Here is an 11794-nt window from a genome sequence, read left to right on the forward strand (position 1 = left end):
CACATTCGATGTAGCTCTACGGATTCAGTCAGTAGCATTGGAGTTACACCACGCATGTTTGGTGTTCACTCGATTTGCACACGGAACGTGATTTTCAGACCATGTTCATGACTGAGGTGAAGATGGGAGGCTGCTGTCACTCCCAGCTCAATGTATAGCACGCCCTCTTGATGATGTCAATGTTTTATAACCTGTTGCTTTTAATAGAACTGTGCTCAGATTAGTGTCTGTGTTGTATTTTGAGTGTTTTCTGAACAGTAAGTTAGTTATTAAAGGGGAGTGCCACTCAAATCTAAAAACACACAAATGATCTGTGGTTAAGTGACAATGAAGACTAGTTTTTGTTCAATTTTCACCCCGTGGTTTTCATTACCATCCCTCCGAATTTACTTTCTTGGACACAACTTCGGACATTTTACATCTTCAAGAGAGAGACGCATTGTTTCCGAAAGATGTCACACAGATTTCTAAGATCCAGAGATTTCCCAAATTGAGTGGTACTCCCCTTTAAGTTCAACATTAATTTATAGTCTACTTGAGGACTTTGTAGCCACTTGTTGTGGAACCATTTTAATACACTAAACGAGATGTCACTCCTGTAATTCTCAGTCCCCCAGGTGGTGGTTTAACCAAATAGATATGAATAGCCTTACATTGAGGAGAGCCAAAATCAGGCATTTCCCCCTGTGCATTAACAAGCGTTATAGTCAAAATAATCCCAGGGAAAGCATGTTGTCAGTGGAAGCCCTTTATATTCAGATGATTCTATGATGTCATCCATATGCCACGCTGTTAATAACCATGTACAAAGGAAGAAGAAAAAAACAACTGCCCTAAACTGATGTTTTATGTGACCTATAGGGCCTGTATTTCCTCAGCCTTTTTGAGCAGGAGAGCTGCATCATCACAAACAATCTGAAGCTTAACTCGTACCAGATCTCCCACTCTTAGAGGCTTAAATACCTGCCTAAATTGCAAACTTGCATATGTTAGTGGTCAGAGTGTCAATGTTTTGTTGTTAGTTAGACCTCCGATAACAAGCAGCTATTGCCTGTAAGGTGCATTAAGAAACATAAAGTCTATAGAGTAAATACAAAATGTTCCATTTTTAGGCACATAATTATGAAGCTGCTCTATACTATATCACTTTATCTATGCAAGTTTGTGCATTTCCATTGTTAAAAGGCTATTGATTGGTCATAATCAACTGTATGCCAAGAGTAGGTTTAGCTAGTGAAAGCTGCAGAATGTCACCATATACATATTTGCATATCATGGCTTTTATTTAATCAGGGAGTTATTCAGAAACTATCCATTTTATTTTCATCTCCTAAGCTACTCTGAGCTATATCTAAAGTTTGAGCTTTAAAACCAGGACAGAGAAGGCCCATTTTTCATTTGTTAATGTCTTTATTTCTGTGAGGGGAATCTCAGCTTCACAACAGTTAATCTAGGAACAAAGATAAAAAAAACATTTAATTATATACACATTATTCAGTATGTTTTCCTATGTTCTCTCATATGATTTCTTTGTTACCATGTTTAGCCATTCGAATGTTTTGAATAAGCCATTTACTACTACTTACGTTCCCCTTTCTTCTGGTGTATCTTACAAGTGTTTATGTAGCATTTCCTGAAAAGTGTGGCTACAAAAAATTTATTAATATTTAACAACCGTAGCTAATCTGCAACTCACTCCAGTCCTCAAATTTAGCTCCAACATTCAGTATGATGATCCTAATTATTATTTTGACAACCTTACCTATAGACTGTGTTCATTTCACTGACCTCACCTACTGTATGAGCATGATAATTTGATATTATAGACAGTCCAATTTTCTACTTTTGAAGTTTGGTGCTGTCCCTAAAAAAGAAAAAAAAAAAAAAAAAAAAAAGTTAATTCTTCAAGTTTTTGTTGTTTTTATGACAATCGTGCCAAGCAGATTTCCTGGAAGGGATAAGGAAACAGAGCTGTCTACTGTATGTGCATTTTGACCATGTATTTGTAATGTAATAACAGTTTTTACAGGGTGGAAAAATATTTTAATGCTTCTTTATGTAAACGCACTGTATATGGGTTTCATTGTTTTGCTTCTTGATATGATCTGTGATGCGTGTGGTATGGTGCCTGCTTTCTTTAACTGAGAAGTCTAGCAGCTGAAATCAATGTATACCCAATAGAAAAGTCAATATACATATGAGAGATTGCAACTGTACTTTTTAAGGAGTTTCACTATTTAATGTTGCCAGGGCTCTGATATCACCAGGATAAAGATTAATTTCAAACAGTGCAGAAATATTCATTTAAACCCAATACCATCATCATCAAAGTCTTGAGCAGGCACAAACTGAAGTCGAAACAAAATCATTGCCACTTCCATTTTTTTTAACACCATTCTCCTTTACCTATGTTTGCTGGCAACACTGAACAGCTGGAATACTGTATTATGCAACAAACATAAAAGGGCCAAAAAACAGCAAACACTAGAATCACTGCAGTGTCTCATTGCATATCGTCTTCTACACTAGAGGCTTGGCAGGGCTTAAGATAAAGACCTATATAACCACTTAAGCAGATGAAACATCAGCGATGGTGTTTGAATACGACCGTTTGACCGAGTTAAGGGCTTGCTTCTAAGATTTGGCGCTTGAATTAGAAGAAGCAAGGTCAAGTTTACTTATAAACTCAAGATCTACTTTGCTACGAACCGAACATCAAGTTTGGTTACAAGCAGCGATTTATATTTTATAACTGGTTGTGTCGAGATGAAGCTGCATGGTTTTTCCTCTAACTTCATTACAATATTGTCGCCTCTAAAGATCTTTGGAACGTATCAGTCAACTGTCTGCTTTTTATTTCAGTTTGGAAAAACTTGTTTTGATGTTCAGCCATATGATATACAGCGTTGAGCGGCCTTCCTCTATTCAGCAGGTTGGCTAAATATGTCTTACTTTTTTGTTCATTTTTTTTTTTTTTTTATACGCCCGTTTTACATCATAGTTTGTGGTATTTGAATTAGCGATTTTTAGGAGCGGAATTCTTCAGGCCTGATTGGTCAATTCAATTTAAATCAGTCACCTCAGTCAGTGTATTATTGTGAAAGGACATGCTGTCTGTACAGCAGACATCTGTATTTAGAGATAGTAACCAATGTCTCTAGGTTAGGTAGTAATTGAAAGTTAATTGACCTGGGTGATAAAGACTTCAACATTGTAAAATGGCATATTTGGAGCAGTTCTGTACAACTACGACATCTCCGTATATCTAGAGTTCCACTAACACTGTGACACCAGGTATTAAAGGTTGTAGTTTTTGTGATTCTGATCTCTTTATTCATTCACACAAATCTGTTGAAATATTACAATTTTGCATGTGAAAAATACCATGAAGTCTTGTGGTCCATGTGCTTGTGAAATGGCTACCTCTGGTGTTGAAAGTGTAAAAAAAAATAATAGTCATAGTATATTGAAAAAAAAGTCATACTATAGCATGTCAAAAAAAGTCAAAAGTAATTGTATAGTATTTTGAAAAAAAATGATAAAGTCATTATGGTATGTTGATAAGGCATAGTAGGCTATAACATGTCAAAAAAAGTCTTTCTACAGCAGTTTGAAAATGTCATAGTAGAGTATGTCATGAAAAGTCATAGTACAGCATGTTGATACAAGTCATAAGAAAGACGTAGTATAGTACATTCAAAAAAAGTCATAGTAAAGTATGTTAGAAAAAGTCAGAAAAAAAAGAGTAGTATATCATATTGTAAAAAGTCATAGTGTAGCAGGTCAAAAAAAGTCATAGTATGTCGATAAAAGTTATAGTAAAATATGTGGAAAAAAGTAATGGTAAAATGTCGAGAAAAGTCGTAGTATATAGTCAGTCTCTCTATCAGCTGATTGGGGGGCGTTTAAAGTAACCAACCAGATTCTGGAGAGTTTTTCCCTTAAGCCAATCACATCGTCGCTGTCAAACTTTAAAAAGTGTTCTCTTCTCCGCTGCTGTCAGTTGTCATTTCAGCTCAAAGCAGATGAGACCCTCCTCCACCCCAGTCACCTCCAGTCAGCATCACAGTCATGCTCTTTCATCAGCAGATTGCAGCAACTCCCTTCGTCACCACCACCACCAGTGTCTGGACTCCAGGGGGATTAGGCCTATTGGACCTCAGTATCCCGACTTCAGGATGGAGTCCAATCGCCAAAGACTTTGCATTATTCAAATTGTATGCTTGTATAATAAATTATTGTTAAATTCTAATGAAGTCTCTCCTGATTGAAGTATAGCATTTCGACAATAGTCATAATATATCGAAAAAAGTCATAAAAAGCATGTTGGAAAAAGTCATAAAAAGTCGTAGTTTATTGGATAACGTCATAGTATGATGATAAAAGTCAAAAAAGTCATAGTATACTATATTGAAAAAAGTCAAGAAAAGTAATTGTATAGTATGTCTAAAAGTCATTGTATAGCATGTCATAAAAATGATAAAAAGTCAGTATGGTATGTCGATAAAAGTCATAGTATACCATGTCGAAAAAAGTCTTTGTACAGTAGGTTTGAAAGTCAGAAAAAAGTCATTATATAGCATGTTGAATAAGTCATAGTATGTCGCAAAAAGTCATCGTATATTATTTCGAAAAAGGTCAAAGAATGATACTCGAAACAAAGTCATAGTATAAAAATAGTCACATTATGCCATTAAAAAAAACATATAGTATGTGTAAGTAAAGTATGCCATGAAATTTTGAAAACAAATATTTTAGTATAGTATGTCATTAGAAATCATGATATATGTCATAGTATAGTAAGCCATGTAAATTGCATAAACGGTATAGCATGTAGTAAAAATATTATCCTAGAAATTCAAGGTATATTTGTCCAAACCATAAAAAATGCATTGTATGGTTTGCCAGTAAAAACTCACTAAATCTTGGCAAGTCAAAAAAAGAGATTGTAGTACAACATGCCAAAAAAATCATAAATGTATAGTATGCCATAAAATGTTAAAATGTGTCATGAAGAAGTCATAGTTTAGTATGTCAAACAATTTGATGTTTAAGTGTGGCATACAAAATATAATATCTGACAAACGTGGTAGTAAATTATCCCATAAAAAAAAAAAAAAAAAAAAAAAAAAGATCAAAATGTAATGGTCCCAATAGGTTTTAAAAAACATTTATGATATAGTTTGCCATAAAACTATGATATACCATGTAATAAAAAGTCATAGTATAGCATACCATGAAAACAAAAATCCCAATACAATACGTCACCAAAAAAATGCCATAAAAAAATGTGATTATAGTATACCATAAAATAAAGTCATGAAAAATGTACAAATTGGTCACAAAGAATTATTAAATTATTTCAAATAGTGTGCCATAAAATACTTTCATGTAAACGTTGTAAATTTCACTATAATGTTATGAAAATGTGTAGTATGCCATGAACATTTGATGAGAAACATAGTATGCAATAATATGTATGACATTTTTATAATGGCATAAAATATGTAAAAACACATATAAAAATGTCAAGCAAGTTAATGTAGTCTGTTTTAATAAAAAAAATGATTCCATACGAGTGCCACAAAAATGTATAGTGCAGTGTAAAAAATATCAGTATGCCATATTTCATGGTATAGTATACCATAAAATGTTTATTGAAAATGTCAGTGTATAGTGACAGAACAGCAATTTAATCACTATGTATACATGACCACCCAAACTCCATTCCACAAAAATCACCAGCGAAACAGAGCTCAGTGACACAAACCCACTCCTCAGGAAAACGTATCAGTGCAGCTGCTCACATTAACAAAAAACAGGGGGAAAAAAGCAAACTCACCACACCCGTCCATGTCTCCCAAACAACCACATTGCACATCTCACTCACCAAACGAGGTGCATCTGTCTACAAGGCGATTGCTGATCCTGAAATCAGTCTCTGCACAACAAGCCAATTCACAACCAGCAGAGCCAACTTCACTACACAAATCCAACCCTGGTCAATCAAGCTGGGACAAGCCCCCATATGTTACAACCCGGCTCAAAGGCTGCAACATAAACGGAAGACCAGACGAGTAAAAGTAATAAATACTTAAAGCATAACATTAACGAAAAACAAAACCAACATGGTAATCAGTAATCAGTATTGTCAGCATGTGTGGATGTCTGAAACACTTGGCAGTGTCAGCCAAGGAAGAGACCGTCAATGTTCCGATGTAGAGACTTTAAAGCTGGAACCACACCAGGCTCAGGTGTGGCTCATCAGCTGATGATTAACATCCTGAAAGACAGAAAAGAGCCAGCAAACAGGATACAGACCCCTAGTGGAAAGGAGGGGTTGTAACAGTATGTCATACAAAGTCATAGTATAGTAGGACATAAGAAAGTATGAAAAATCCCATGACATGGTATGTGAAACAAATGCCATCAAATGTAAAAAAAAAAAAAAAAGTAATAATACAAAGTGATGGTAAAATGTTATATAGAATTTCTAAATCAGTTTGTAAAATATTAGAAAAATAATAGTCTGATAACTAATAACTAAAACACAATCAGTTTTGAATGTATTCTTTATGGTACAAAGAAGACGAACATTTTCTTCCTTGTAATTCTCTTAGCAATGACCTTTTGTAGAAAATGTTCACATCATCTTATCTAGTCATTTTGTTGCGTCAAGCATCGTTCGTTCATATTCCCGGCAGCTCTGTCTGTTCCGTTGCAGCTCTGTGTGTTCATCAGACATGTGTCAGCCTTTTGTTAAGGTCTGCCAAAGAACAGGTTGTTCTCTGCCTCTCTCTCTGCCTTTGTGTCTATTTCCTGCCAGATGCTGGATTGGGAGCATTAACAAGACAACCCTGAAAATGAAAGTGCAAACGCTCGGTGATATATCATCCCTCACCAGCTGTTCTCTGTTTGGAAGTCTCTCCACCAATCACTGGGCAGGACCACAGGAAGTTGCCATCTGTGGGCATCATGGTGACAGAGTTTGTGGATGGGCGTTGAAGTTGATGTGTTATCTGGAGCAAATTAAGTATGATACAGGGCTGGAGCGAGGTGGGGGGGGGGGGGGGAAGAGCCAGGAGGTGTGGGAACAGAAATGGAGAGATGGACAGAGACACCAGGAGGACTGTATCGCCTAGAAGACAAAGGGCCAAGCTGAGAAAGGGATGGATGAAAAGAGAAGAGACAAGGCCTTTGCACCTGTTCTGTATAGAACACAAGGTTCTGCTGTCACACGTGTGCTGGCTGCAGGCCGATCAGGCTGGTCTGCTCTGGCTTTACCTTCCAACGCCTTGCTGCCAAATCCTCTTCCTGCTCCCCATCAGCATCCTCTGCTGCTCTGCACAAACAAACCAACCAACACATTTAGAACCTTTTAGCCTTAATACTAAAACATCAATGCAAGAGAGCATAGAAAACCTTATTGCAGTCAGAAGTCATGATGGCTATTTTTGAGTGAATTGACATTGACATTTGCCTGTTAAAACTGGTCTCGAAATGCAAATTTAAAGAGGTATTGATGAGAAAACAGAAAGACCTTACCTAAGGTACTGGAAGCCATTTCTTAAGACAAAAGAACCCATGGAGTTAATTGGTGTTCATCATAAGTGTTGATTAATCGCTCTGTGTGAGTCTACACTACCAGTAATGCTACAAGAATAAGATTCATTGGAAAAAGTATCCTTAAGTTAGTGGTAATATATTTTCCCTGAGCAAGGCTATGATAGACTAAAAGTACATGTTGCAGATAATGAGGCAAAACCTATGAATGTCATCGGATAAATGCCTTCATCTTACTTAACATAGCTTGTTAGTATTGTCGACTACCTCAATGATCATTTTATTACCATAATTCAGCAGTGAGAGACATATTAGTACCCACAGGAATTCTGAAGGTAGTTCTCATGAGCACTATGGTGTAGCAGAAGTCATTATGTAGTTGTGTTGTGAGTAATATTATGATGTACGTAATGTTAATGGTAAATCTGCTTGCCAGAAGAGGGAACTAGAGAGCTGTTAAAACAGCACAGCCCGTTTGTCAATTATGAAACACACACACTGACTTTTGATACATCAAAAAATGAGAGGTAAAACGTCCTCAGCACCACAACATTTCAAAGCAGCTAGGGTGAAACATAGGGATTCATTCTGTATGGTTCAGCACTCTTATTTGTTCGCTCATGTGTCACTGAGGGCAGTCTCCAGCAATATACTGTCTTCTGTTCCACTGAGCATTACTGTCCATTCTAGAGGGTCTTTTCTCAGTCCTGACATGTCACGCTGACGGGCAGCATTTGCCCCTGCGGGAAAGATTCAAGTAAACACACTTTGACATTAAAATCTAAAAACTCCCTGCCAGCTCCCGATGGGGAGTTAAGGGTTAATAATAGGCATTTGCTCATACTTGCACACACACAGGACTCTAATTGTGACCAGCGGCCACTGTACATGAGCCAGTGACTGACATAAGATGACAGGGTCCCGCCTCCGATCTATTTAATCCCAGCATGTAGTTGTACTGCTCATTGTCCCTTAGGCCTACGGACACCTATTAGCTCTCATTAGCTCCCTGTGGTTCAACAAGACGAGGCTCTGGCCTGTCAAATCAACAACAAAAGATGCACAGTACTTGTGATGTTCTTCCAACAATTAATTACTGTTCTAATAAATAGCAGTGACACAGAGAACATCAATGGGATTCATCAAAATATTAGAGCTAGATTTGATCTGTTTTAAGGAAAAGTTTGACAGTTGAAAAACATATTAGCTTTCTTGCTCAGAGTTAGACGAGAAGAATGATTCCCCACTTGTGTGTGTCAATCAAATATGAGGCTACAGCCAGGTGAGGGTTAGTTTAGCACAAACTAATACCAGAAGGAAACAGCCAGACTGTCTCTGTCCAAAAGTTAAAGAAAAAAATGTGTTTAATCCGTACGCGTCTTGATGAAATCTTGTGAGGTTGCCAGGAAATCACTGTTGGTTCAAAGAAGTCTCTGGGCAAAAAAAGGTTCAGCAAATAAATCTGTAAAACTACAACTTGTTGTTTTTGCCCTTAGGATTTAGAACAGATAAACAAAGAAAATAGTATGTTAATAAGAATAGATTGAGATTTTGGAAAATGCACTCACATAGTTACCTAATGTGGTGCGGATAGTCTACACAAGGAGAGTAACAAACCTGTACTACTGGCTTGATGGATTAAATAATGATAGTTCGAACACTGTGACAGGTGGACTTCTTTTTTTACCTTTAAACAAAGCCAGGTCAAATCATGTACATATTAAACTAGATGTTAAATGCTAAGTGGCTTTTACAGTCAGCACTGTGTAAACTGTTGTGGGCCTAATACAGTATGTCAGCATGTTCACTTAAACACTGGATTTACACATAAGGCTCCGGCATAACAACCTGTCAATGTCACTAAGAGATAGAACTTTATAGCCCTCCACTCTCTTTCTCTCCCTCTTCATGTGTCATCACATACCTTCTCTCCCTTTACCTTCAGCTTTGCTTGCCTCTTGCCACACTCTACACCTTAAAAAAAACCTCATCCACCTCATCCTACTTCTTGCTCTACAACCTGTGTTTGCTTTCCTGCTTCTCATTCCCCGTTCTCCCCTCCTTTCTTCCGGTATTATCTGGGAGAAGTTTGCCTGGGGTCATTCACCTGTGCCTCCTCACCTGGCCTTTGACAGGCCTGCCTGGTGAGGATAACGGTTGTCTGTTTTCTGTCATGACGACATACCTGAGAACAGCGAAGACCTTAAGGGATTCGGTTTGCAATGAGCACATAGTCAAAACAAACAGGCTTGGGTTGATTGCGATATTGCCAGGTGGAACGTGAACTGTAGGGAAATCACTCAACAATGTTTTCATGTTCTAGCAAGAAACTTTTTCTTTTTATACAGCGAACACATTTCTTTTCAAATACCTGAGGCTGCAGTTGAAACAAAGTATTTTCGTCTGTGAATTTAACATGGAGTTTGTGAAATGGAGCTGGATCAATTTCCAGCCCAGTGCTCTTTATGTAATGTCAGTCATGTGTAGTTTAGTCATTGGCAGTTGATGTGTGTTTGATTTGTGGGACTGGAACCATGCTATAAGAGATGACGTACTGTACTGAGCCCCTACTGCTCCTTCCACCACCACCACAGCTTCCAGCCATGCACCTGTTCCCTCAGCCTGCTGTATCTCTCACTCTCACACACAACACACACACACTTCTGCGCCTGTGGTTTCAACTTGGCTTTTTCTCATTAAAGACTCTGTGAAATTTGACAGGTTTTGACAGTGAAGGTTTCCACATAGATCCTGCCATAGTGACAGATATCCGACAGCTTGATGATAACTGCTGCCTTATGGCAGAAACACAGGTGTCCCTCATGGCTGACGACAATAGGCAGCTCTGAGTGATGGACGGGTTTGATGAAAAGTTACAGAGCTGGAACAAGTGGAAAGTGTTCATACTGGGACAGACACAAGATCGGGATAGTGAACCCGTGTGAGGTCACTGTGAAACTGACTCAATACTGAGAATACTCTCTTCACCCTGGTTTAAATGTGTTAAATTGATGCTCACTAGTTGGACTTAAGTGCAAGCTTCCCCATTATTCTTCCTCCTTTACCTCCTTTACCTCCTCCTTCTGCTTGTAAATCAGCTCCTTAGCGCTGCTTTTTAATATTGCTTGAGTGTGCAGTCTTTTTAACGTGCTCTGGCGTTCACTCCTCTCGCGTGCCCTCTGTCAACAGTAAACTTTCTGAAAAGCGAGCTTAACAGGCCGTGAAAGGGCGGCACAGATGGCTACATCCTAGGTGGTAATTATCAACCACTACCTCCCAACACACACAAAAAAAGAAACAAGCCAAGGTGTTGCCGTCAGGTCAACTGATGCCTCTGACACGTTTGTAAGCTCTCTGGCAGTGAGCTCAAACCGACGTACAGAAAAGGGCCTTCTGGAGCCCAGACAGCACGTTGACAGTGTCACAGGTCAAGCACAGCCATAAGAGCATGATTTTTGGCTTCAGTGCACATCAGCCAGACGGAGATCTATATTAAAAACACAATTCTAGTTGGCAAGAAAATAACAGTTTTTCCAAGATACTATACTGCAGGCGTTCGTTTAGCTGCGTGTCACATCTTGTTGAACTGAAGTTCTTGAGACGTATTTTAATTGCATTCTAATGGCTTAGTTCTGATGTTGTGTAATGTACAGTAGGCAGGCAATAAAAGCCAATTAGTCTGAAAGTGTTTCATTCAGCACAAGGTGTTGGTAATGGCTGAGTTTATGCTCTCAACAAGCAAGAGGCTGCTTTTTGAAGAGCTTAACCATTTATTTTGCTGTAGATCTATTAAAATAGAAGGTGACAGCTAATTTGAATCCTTTTTAATTTGGGGGGAATTTAATACACTACAAGGTGATAGGCAAGGCTCCCCCTACCGCCGTACAAGCCGCCCGCAGCATGCAAAAATATGTAAATGCTGCTCGTATTAGAATCTTTGTCTGGTTGTCATTCTCACATGGGGCACATCAAAGCCATATGACCTGATTTTGCACCTGCTGTTTAATTAAATTTACAAGACAGACACAGTCTCCACTCCCGGTGATATACAAATCTGGCTTTATTACCCCTGCACTGTAATTTACAAGGCAATTTACTGCTGGGCGGTAATGGTGCCTGCCAAAGTGCTCCCTCTGAAAAGATACACAAACATGCACAACAACAAGTTATCCCATTTCCCTTCCTGAAGATGAGACCAAGAATGCCAAGACTACTCTATAAAATCTAACTA

This window comes from Pholis gunnellus (assembly GCF_910591455.1).
Source record: "Pholis gunnellus genome assembly, chromosome: 15".
NCBI classification, from domain to species: domain Eukaryota; kingdom Metazoa; phylum Chordata; class Actinopteri; order Perciformes; family Pholidae; genus Pholis; species Pholis gunnellus.